Source organism: Bos mutus, chromosome 2, assembly GCF_027580195.1.
Source record: "Bos mutus isolate GX-2022 chromosome 2, NWIPB_WYAK_1.1, whole genome shotgun sequence".
Classification (NCBI taxonomy): domain Eukaryota; kingdom Metazoa; phylum Chordata; class Mammalia; order Artiodactyla; family Bovidae; genus Bos; species Bos mutus.
In genome coordinates, this window is record NC_091618.1 from 132,112,059 (window position 1) to 132,121,900 (window position 9,842).

The window sequence follows — 9,842 nt, forward strand, 5'->3', positions numbered from 1 at the left end:
AGCAGTTGTCTCGACATTGCAGGGGTGCCCAAGGGGATCAGGGGTGTGTTCTCACCATCATCCTGGCCCCACCCAGACAGGAGAAATCAACTCCCTGAAGTGTTTGCCCCGAGGTAGAAAGGCCTTAGAGAGTCCAACGTGGGGTCTTAACTTCTGTGTCTGGAGGGCTGTAGACTAGTCTAAAGAGAAGCTGGTTTGGCTTTGGGCAGTGGCTGGCTGTGCATTTAGAGGCATCTGGTACTGATCTGGTTGCAGAGCAGGCATGTGGATGACTTAATTCCATGTCCTTTTGACAGTTGTGTCAGGGACCATCACACCTCATCTCACCAAGCTACTAGGCCTCATCAGCTGGAGCGGGCACCGTGATGGGGCAGGGGCCCAGCAGCAAGGGTGATGTACATGGCACAAGTCTTGCTAGTTCCCTGGCCCAGCCCTGTACCTCCCTCTCTTGTTCTGCAGTGGGACCCTGTTCCTCAAGGGGCCAAGCTCAAGCTGAGCTCTGAATGGTCTCTCATAGCACACTCCTGTCACCAGGATGTCCTCTCCACTGCAGAAGAGAGGGGACCAGTTGCATGGTGGAAGGGCAAGCACGTTTGCAGGCCTGTTTGGGGTTGGCTGCAGCCACACCATATCAGGGTGTGCTGGATCAAGTCCAAAAAAGGCAGGGGGGGGGTCGTGAGGGTGCTAGCAGCCTTCTGCGCAGACTTTTTTCTGAGTTCAGGAGGCATCTCTGAAGGATGAGGACTGATTCCTTTGGGAGGTCTGGGCAAGGTGCTGCTACACCGACCCAGGCCAGGGAATACTCCTAATGCCCTTACTCTGGGGGTCCTCACCAGGACTGGTTGACTCTCTCTGATCCTCTCTCTTTGGGACTGCATCCATCCCATCCCAGATGGCCTGGGAATCTAAAGGGTCCCACTCAACTCTTCTCCTGGACTCAGCCCAGGGGCTCCTCAGGTGGAGGCTGTGGGCCCCTTGGCACACAGAAGGCCTGGTGGCTCCCCTACTAGGCCTGGTGGGGCCAAGGGTTGGGACTGCAACCTCCTCTGCAGTCCACCTGCGTGTGTGCTGTGTCTTCAGAGGGCCTTTCCCCAGGCCCCCCTGAGCCTCCCAGAGTCCTGCTCAGCATGGGGTCCTGTCCCCACTTGTTTCTGTCCTTCATTTTCCCCTCCACTCCAGTGTCTGTTGGCAACCCAGCCCTGAGCAGGGTGCCAGGCACTTAGTAGGCACCATTTAAAAAACATTAGTCAGTGCATCAAAAGAGCAGGGATTCCACCCAGCCACGTGGGGGAGGGAAGGAGGCTGTGCTGGCAAATCCCGGTAGTCCTAGGACATCCGTCTATCATCCTGAAGTGCAGACTTGGCTGCCTCTCTAGACAGGAGCTGCAAGCCCCCATCCCCCAACCCCCAACCCACCAAGTTGATTCCCTGCTCTCAGGGATGTAGTGGGGGCTCCTCTCTTGGGGCTGAAGTACCTGGCCCAGCCTCCTCATTGGGGTCTTCTGGCCTGGTGACCCGGACTGGACCACAGACGGGAACCTCAGTGTACCCCCACTACTCCTCTGTATTAAAGCCTAGGCAACCCCACCCTCTCCCCTGTGCTGCCTGTCTAGCGGTCCCGCTTCCTGTCAAGGGAGAAGGGAGTAGTTCTGGAGTCACTTGCCTCCACTCATCAAGGGCCTTGTCAGGGGAGGGGTGGGAGCAGGGGGTTTGTTGGCACCAAGCACCCTAGCCTTGGCGTGCTTCTTCCTTCCCACTGTCTGGGTGTCCCCCATGTGTTCCAGTATGGGTGGCCACAAGTGTGGACTTTGGTTTGGGTGCTATTCTGAATCCTTTGCTTAGTAGCTATTGATCTGAGGCAAGCTGGTTTACCTTCCTAAGCTTTTATTTATTTATTTTTTTAATCTGCAAAATGGGCGTATGGATGATATTGGACCTTTAGAGTGCCCTGAATGTTGTGAGCTTAGGGCTTAGCTCAGGCTGGTGCATGTCAGCTGCTGTCCCCATGACACTTGCTGCAATGGTTCCTCTTCTCTTGGGGAGGCTGGAATTAGAGAAAGGCCATCCAGCAGGGTGCTGGGAGAAGCGGAAACCTCTTCTCACTGTGCTGTGTCCCAGAGCCCCAGTTCTGAAATTGAAAGGACATCTTCTACTCAAGAGAGTGATTTGCAAACTGTCTCTGAAACTATTTTTCAAATCGTGCCCGAAGCTTCCGTGAAGCTGCTGTGGGGACTGCCATCAGACAAGAGTGGACTTTGAGTGGACTTTGTACCCTTCTCTTGAATGAGGGCTACTCTTGCTTCTGTAGAGTCTATCAAATATTGGACTCCACATAATATTTCTTTAAAATACATGACACACTGTTATAAAAATTTGAACATGAATATTTACATAATAAACTTTGGTAAAAGGTTTGGACATAACTGTATTAAAATGACACCATCATCATCACCATTTTAAGCTGATAAGAACAGATCCTACACTAATCTGAGCCAAAAGGCAGAGAATCAATCATAATCACTTAAAAAATAAAGTTATATAAAGACTTCCACATGTCACTCAGTCTTCTAAATTCTTAGACTTAAAAAGGCATAAAAACATGGCCCCTGCCATTAGGGAGAATAATTAGCAAAACTTCCATAAAAATTGCTTTCATTCACACCTGTGTGTTCATTAAAGCCCATGTGGGTTGCAGATGAAGAAACGGGGGCTGAACTTCTAGAAAATAACACCACCAACCAGTGGGACTCAGCTTTGCCCCACCCCCACTTCTTCCCATCTGAAGTACAGTTTTTAATGTTAGTGAACACACACACACACACAGAGATACATACACCTACCTTCCCTACTCATTCCCCATTGTCTCCAGTCGTGTCCCCAAGAGCAGGGAGAATGAATATCAGCTTTGAGACAGTGGGTCTGATGTTTAAGACCCACCCCTAAACCAAGGCCTGGGCTGCTTTGTTCTCATATTTGTCTTGTCAAGCAGAGAAAGCAAGCTACAATTTTGTGCACTGTGTCCATGCCTAGGGCTTCCCAGTTGGTGCTAGAGGTCAAGAACCTGCCTGCCAATGCAGGAGCCAGAACAGACACGGGTTCAGTCCCTGGGTTGGGAAGATCCCCTGCAGAAGGGCATGGCGATCCACTCCAGTATTCTTGCCTGGAGAATCCCAAGGACAGAGGAGCCTGGCAAGCTACAGTCCATAGCGTTGCAAAGAGTTGGACATCACTGAAGCAATTTAGCACGTCCATGCCTGCCATTATGAGAATACTTAGCCTTCCTTGTGTGGGTCCAAAAAAGGGTGCCCTGAGGTGGAACTGGGTTCCCCATGTCCCTGGAGAGTGGACTCTGTCCTTCCCTGGCCAGGTCTGGGTCCAGTTGATGGGCTGTCCTGGGCTCAGTGCCTCAGAGATTTCTTGGATCAGGAAGTCAGCTGCTAAGCACCAAAGGGTCTGAGCCCAGAATCAGAAAAAGCACGAACTCCAGGGCTCACAGTGCTGGTTCTCAGAGTGCTGGCACTGGCAGGCCAGCTGGTGACCTGGGTGAGTCCCAACAGCTCAGTGTTCCCCTCTGGAGGCTGCAGAATTAGATGACAGGGTGTCCACAGGGCTGCTCACACCGGTCCTCTCCTCTGCAGTCCTTCCTGCCAGTCACCACCCTAAACCCCTCCTGGCATAGTTGATGCCAAAAAACTCAGCTCAGAGCAGACTGCCTTAGAACCTGCACCCGTGCGCCTGAGAGCCCCCACATTGGAGCTGATGATGGACTAGGACATTTTATCTTTTCTTCTGAGTTTGTTTTTCCCCTTGCTTTTGAATTGTAACTTTGCTGACTGTGTCTCTCCTAATATCATTTAAGTCCATTCCTTTGGGGCCATTAGCTTGGCCATCAATTTCTTCCAGGGTAGGAACATGTCTCACCCTGCTCCCTCTTCCTCTCCTGTCACTGGCTTATTCCCCCAGTGCCTGAAGGGCCCTGTAATCATGCTCATGTGTATATCTGATATACAGAAAACTGGAGAAAAGCAAGAAAATGCACCAGAACAGTAATAGTGGTTGTTTTTTTTTTTTTTTTTAATAAAGGAATGTTGTGGAATTTATGTTTTTCCTTTTTATACTTTTCTGCATTTTCAAACTTCCTCTAAAGTAATATATATTACTTCCATTTTGATGCTTGTATTAATTTTATAATAAGAAAGAGATCTTTAAAAATTACTGAAAAGTAACAGAACAATTTGTATTCTGAGGTAATGCTGTCCAGCTTGATAGAATATGGATGTGTTTCAATTTTTTCCCCATTAGAAAAGAGTTTCATTATTGAAAGGTAAAGGAAATAATTTAAAAGGTAAAGGGAAGGTAAAGGGAAATAATTTAAAAACAGCAACACACAACCTCCCCTCCCATCATTATATTCTGTCAGAGAAACAATGTAAAACCAGGTGGATTTACCAAGGTACCTCCTGGAGACATCCTTTGAATAAAGATTTAAGAATTGTACTTGAACGTGGATCAAATATGCATTTCCCCCTGCATCCTTGGAAGCTTATTTGACTCTAGCACTGCAATCTGATAAAAGCGTTTAAAATCTTGTCTCAGTTGTTGACTGTAAGCCAGTCATTTAACTTTTCTCATCTGCAAAATGGGAATGATGACACTTTTCTGGCCAGGCTGTTGTGAGGCTAATGATGTTGTAAGTAACACATTCTGTCTGGTCCTGGTACACAGTAGAAGCTCAACTATGGTGATGGTTTTTCTCTGACTCCCTGGAGACAGGCCCCAGAAGCAGAGAGTTCAGCATGGCTTGCTTCTCTGTTTCTCCTGCTCTGGTGTGGCTGACCCTCCAGGGTAGCTTCCACAGTTGCTGGGGGAGACACCTGGATATTCTGTGTCCTAAATGTCACAAGGAGGTCTGAAGCTGCCTGCTGAGAGGCCGAGGGAGGGCAGTCAGAGGGAAAAGGAAAGGTATGCAATAGCAGTTATATAACTATAAAAGACAGTATAAGGACATATTTTTCTCTTTTCCTTTCTTAGCTGACTTAAAAAGCAATTGTATAAAATCATACGTTTATAATGTTTTGTAGAGTGTGTAACACATTGAAAAATATATATTGCCAATAACTACAAAAAAAGTGGGTGGTAGCAAGCTGCTAAGGAAATAACTACAGATAGTAAAGTAATAATTATGGTAATGTATTGTTGGGTCTATAACATTAACATATGTAATATATATGACAATAATAGCACACAAAAGAGGAAGAGAGACTAGAACTGTAGTGTATCATTTTTACACATTACTGGAATTAGACCGGTGTAAATCTGAAGTTGATTCTGATGTTAGGATGTGCATGGTAAATCCTAGAGCCATCACTAAAAAACCAAAGGGAAAAAACCCTTAGAGATATACTGAAAAAATTATCAAAGAAATTGAAATGCTAATCAGAAAATACTCTTTTAATACAAAGAAAGCAGTAGAAGAGGAATAGAGGAACGACAACAAAAACAACAACAACACACGATGCATACAGAAAACAACAAGGAAAATGGCAGATGTCAGTTCAAATATGTAAATCATCCAAATATTAATATGTTAATCAATCCAAATATTAAATGAGAATGATTTAAGCAATCTAATAATTAGGCAGATGAACAAAGGAACTTCCCTTGTAGCTCAGCTGGTAAAGAATCCACCTGCAATTCAGGATTTCGGGTTCGAGAAGATCCCCTGGAGAAGGGACAGGCTTCCCACTCCAGTATTCATGGGCTCCCCTGATGACTCAGACAGTAAAGAATCCACCTGCAGTGTGGGAGACCTGGGTTCGATCACTGGGTTGGGAAGATACCCTGGAGAAGGGAAAGGCAACCCTCTCCAGTATTCTTGCCTGGAGAATCGCCATGGACAGAGGAGCCTGACAGGCTGTAGTCCATGGGGTTGTAAAGAGTTGAACAGGACTGAGCAACTAAGCACAGCACAGCACATAGTAGCTCTGGGCTTCTTTGGTAGCTCAGCTGGTAAAAAGTCCACCTGCAATGCAGGAGACCCCAGTTCAATTCCTGGGTTGGGAAGATCCCCTGGAGAAGGGAAAGGCTACCCACTCCAGTATTCTTGGGCTTCCCTGGTGGCTCAAATGGTAAAGAATCCTCCTACAATATGGGAGACCTGGGTTTGATCCCTGGGTTGGGAAGATTCCCTGGAGGAGGGCATGGAAACCCACATCAGTATTCTTGCCTGGAGAATCCCCATGGACAGAGGAGCCTGGCAGGTTACAGTCCATGGTTACAGTTCAGGTTACAGTCCACGAGGCCACAAAGAGTTGGACACAACTGAGCCACCTGATCTGCCTCTTGAGAAATTTGTATGCAGGTCAGGAAACAACAGTTAGAACTGGACATGAGACTGGTTCCAAATAGGAAAAGGAGTTCGTCAAGGCTGTATATTGTCACCCTGCTTATTTAACTTATATACAGAGTACATCATGAGAAATGCTGGACTGGAAGAAACACAAGCTGGAATCAAGATTGCCAGGAGAAATATCAATCACCTCAGATATGCAGATGACACCACTCTTATGGCAGAAAGTGAAGAGGAACTCAAAAGCCTCTTGATGAAAGTGAAAGTGGAGAGTGAAAAAGTTGGCTTAAAGCTCAACATTCAGAAAACGAAGATCATGGCATCCGGTCCCATCACTTCATGGGAAATAGATGGGGAAACAGTGGAAACAGTGTCAAACTTTATTTTTCTGGGCTCCAAAATCACTACAGATGGTGACTGCAGCCATGAAATTAAAAGATGCTTACTCCTTGGAAGGAAAGTTACGACCAACCTAGATAGCATATTCAAAAGCAGAGACATTACTTTGCCAACAAAGATCCATCTAGTCAAGGCTATGGTTTTTCCTGTGGTCATGTATGGATGTGAGAGTTGGACTGTGAAGAAGGCTGAGTGCTGAAGAATTGATGCTTTTGAACTGTGGTGTTGGAGAAGACTCTTGAGAGTCCCTTGGACTGCAAGGAGATCCAACCAGTCCATTCTGAAGGAGATCAGTCCTGGGATTTCTTTGGAAGGAATGATGCTAAAGCTGAAACTGCAGTACTTTGGTCACCTCATGTGAAGAGTTAACTCATTGGAAAAGACTCTGATGCTGGGAGGGATTGGGGGCAAGAGGAGAAGGGGACAACAGAGGATGAGATGGCTAGATGGCATCACTGACTCGTTGGACGTGAGTCTCAGTGAACTCTGGGAGTTGGTGATGGACAGGGAGGCCTGGCGTGCTGCGATTCATGGGGTTGCAAAGAGTCGGACATGACTGTGCGACTGATCTGATCTGATCTGATCTGAGCAACTAAGCACAGCACAGAAGAAACACTCTTTAGATTTAAAGACACAAGTAGAATGAAAATAGAAGGATGGAAAGAGATTTATTTCTTTAAAGAACTGAAGAAAGCTGAAGAGGCTATACTGACAACAGATAAAATAGACTTTAACACAGAAAAATTATTAGAGACAAAGAGGGGCATTTTATAGTGATAAAAGAGTCAATCCTCTGGGAAGACATATGATAATTATAAGCATAGTGTAGTGTAGTGAAGCTGCTCAGTCATGTCAGACTCTACGACCCCATGGACTATAGTCTACCAGGATCCCCCATCCATGGGATTTTCCAGGCAAGAGTACTGGAGTGCACTGCCATTTCGTTTTCCAGGGGATCTTCCTGACCCAGGGATTGAACCCAGGTCTCCTGCATGGTACACAAATGATTTTACCGTCTGAGCCACCAGGGAAGTCACAATTATAAGCATATATGCACCTAATAACAGAAGACCAAAATACAGAAAGCAAAACTGACTGAAATGAAGAGAGGAATTAAACATAATAGTTGGAGATTTCAATAATCCACTTTCAATAATGGAGGAAGTAGATATAAGATTAATAAGGACAACAGATATGTGAAAAGATGCTCTATGTCACAAATCACTAGGGAAATGTAAGTCAAAACCATAATGAGATTACCTCATGCCCGTTAGAATGGTTAGCATCAAAAAGGCAAAAAACAACAAATATGGAGAAAAGGAAACCTTTGTGTACTCTTGCTGGAAATGTAAATTGGTGAAACCACCATACAAATCAGTATGGAGTATTCTCAAATAATTGAAAATAGAACTATCATATAATGTGGTGATTCTACTTCTGGAATAAATTCAAAGAAAGCAAAACCCTATGTGGAAAATTCTGCACCCCCAAGTTCATAGCAGCATTATTTACCATAGTCAAGATGTAGAAACAATCTAAGTGTCCATCAATGGATAAGTAGATAAAGAAATTGTGCTATATATACAATGAAATATCATTCAGTCAAAATGAGGAAACATTGCCATTTGAGACAACATGGCTGGAGCTTCAGGGTAATTATGACTTTTTAAGTGAAATAAATCAAACAGAGAAAGACAAAGACTAAATGACCTCATCTATATGTGGAATCTAAACAACAACAACACAAAACTCATAGAAAAAGATGTCAGATTTGTGGTTATCAAAGGCGTGGAGTTGGAGAAAAGGGGAATCTGAGGAAGGTGGTCAAAGGCACAAACTTCCATTTATGAAATGAATGAACACTAGGGCTGTAATGTACAACTTGATGACTATAGTTAACACTGTTGTATAATATCTATGAAAGTAAAGAGGGTAAATCCTAAGAGTTCTCATCACAAGGAAAAAACTATTTGTGTCTATGTGAGATGATGGATGTTAACTAAACTTGCTGTGGTAATCATTATGTGATGTGTATAAGTCAAGTCACTGTGCTGTATGCCACACACTTATACCATACTCTGTGTCACTTATACCTCAATAAAGCTGGAGGAAATTTTAAAAAAGTTAACAAAGAAAGGGAAGACTGTAACAACACTGTAAATCCAGTAGACCTAACAGACATCTATGGAATGCTCCATCCAACAAAAATAACATATTCTTTTCAAGTACATATGGAACATTCTCCAGGATAGATCATAGCCCATGAAACAGACTTCAGTACATTTAAAAGAACAGAAATAATATAAAGTGTCATCTCCAATCACATTGGAAGAAAATTAGAAATCAATCTCAGGAAAGAAATTGAGAAACTAACAACATACTTCTAAATAGCCAATGGGCCAAAGAAAAATTCAAAAGAAAAATAAGAAAGTATTTTGAAACGAATGAAAATGAAGATATAACATATTAAAAAAGTCCATGCAATGCAGCAAAAGCTATGTTTAGAGGGAAATTTATAGCTGTAAATGCCTAATTAAGAAAAAAGAAAGAACTCAAATCTACAGCCTAAACTTTCACATTAAGATACTAAAAAAGAACAGCAGTCTAAATGTAAGGCAAGCAAGAAAAGAAATAATAAGGATTAGAGTGAAAATTAATGAAATAGAGACTAGAAAAACAACAGAAAAGTTCAATTAAACCAAAAGCCGATTCTTTGAAAAGGTCAACAAAATCAGCAATCCTTTAGCTTGACTAAAATCTAGGAAAAAAAGAGAAGACAATTACTAAAATCAGAAATGAAGAGTAACTTTATTATCAACATTATAGAAATAAAAAGGACTCTAAAAGGTTACTGTTGTTGACTTAAAAAAAATGCACAACATGAGAGTCATGAGTCAAGTTTTATTTGGGGAAAATGAGAACTATAGCCTGGGAGACAGTATTACAGACAGCTCTGAGAAACTGCTCCAAAGATGTAGGGTGGAAGGTCAGTGTATATGTGATTTTGCTGAAGGGGGAGTACATACAATCAAGCACATATTTTTGCAGAAGATTTCTGCTAGTCTTGGGAAGATTACTGCTCCTCACAAGGAGC

General features: G+C 43.8%; 1 pseudogene; it reads right to left on the reverse strand.

Moving 5' to 3' along the window:
- Window positions 1-2,406: 2,406 nt before the first annotated feature.
- LOC138985014 (U2 spliceosomal RNA) lies at window positions 2,407-2,512 on the reverse strand (annotated as a pseudogene).
- Between the last annotated feature and the right edge of the window lie 7,330 nt (window positions 2,513-9,842).